The following is a 1,404-nucleotide window of genomic DNA, read 5'->3' on the forward strand; positions in this document are numbered from 1 at the left end:
ACACACACATTTACACGTCTGGGGATTGGGGTGCTTTTTCCTGTCCCGACAAGGTGTACAGGATTGGCTAGAAGGAGAAGGAAACAACCGATGAAGCCCCTCAAATGTATTCCAGGTACAACGGGAATGACAACTTGCTGTCATTGTAACCCAGGAAGGACTGTGAAATTGGCCAAGGCTGACTGTTCTGCAACCACCTCCAGTGTCTACCCACTAGGACTAATTCTGTAGGTGTGTAAGAAAAGGTTTATGGGTTTGTTGGAAGGGAAGGGAAGATGAAGGAGAGGGGAGGGAGGAAAGAGAGGGAGGGGGGAGGGAAAGAGGGCAAGGAAGGAAAATTGGGGAGAGAAAGGAAGGCAGAAAAGAAATGGGAGGAAGGGAGGAAGAAAAATTGGAGGGAGGGAGAAAGGAAGGGGGAAAGAGAGAAGGGAAGAAAGAAAGTAAGGAAAGAAGGAAGATTGGAGGGAGGGAGAAAGGAAAGGAAAAGAGAAGGAAAGGAAGGAAAATAAGAGAGAAAGGAAGGCAGAAAAGAGAAAGAAGGGAGAAAGGGAAGGGAAGGAGGGGAAGAAACAAAATTGGAGAGAGAATGGGGAAAGAGAGGAAGGAAGGAAGGAAGATTGGAGAGAAAGGAAGGCAGAAAAGAAATAAATAAAATTGGAGAGAGAATGGGAAAAGAGAAAGGAAGGAAAGAAGAAAGGAGGGAGGGAGAAGGGAAGGAAAAGAGAAGGAAAGGAAGGAAAATTGGAGAGAAAGGAAGGCAGAAAAGAGAAGGAAGGAAGAGAAGGAAGGAAGGAAAAAAAGAAAATCAGAGAGAGAATGGGAAAAGAGAGAAAGGAAGGAAGAAAGATTGGAGGGAGGGAGAAAGGGAAGGAAAAGAGGAAATTGAAGAGAAAGGAAGGCAAAAAAGAGAAGGAAGGAAGGAATTTTTTACCTAATTGAATCAGGTCTGTAAAACATCTTTCTCGGTCTGAAAAATACAAGAGAAAAATAACAACATTTAGCGCCTTGAGCGCCTTAGGGAATATATATATATATTGGGTTTCTGTCGTGATGGACTCTTGTGACGAGCCGATGGACAGATGATGGAAGCAGTTAGCTTCCTCCCATAATTGGGGCTTACCAGGGGTTGTAAAAATCTAATAGATACCTTTCACCCTGGCTTCGCTGATAACGGATAAGAGCCTGTGGCCTAATGGCTAAGAAGTTTGCCTAGGATGTAATATAGCCCAGGTTCAAATCCCAGTAAGGGTATGGCTAGCTGATGAGAGCTAAATAGCTTGAAATAGATCTATACTAGTCTCCCTTTATTTATTTATCAGCACAAATAAAAAAAACATATATATATATACACACCTAGATTTAGTGGCCCATGCATAAACATTTATCATCGCTATTGATTTAAAA

This window comes from Thamnophis sirtalis, unplaced genomic scaffold (assembly GCF_051295495.1).
Source record: "Thamnophis sirtalis isolate CommonGarterSnake01/CBP01778 unplaced genomic scaffold, rThaSir2_p1.2 scaffold_2, whole genome shotgun sequence".
Lineage (NCBI taxonomy): Eukaryota > Metazoa > Chordata > Lepidosauria > Squamata > Natricidae > Thamnophis > Thamnophis sirtalis.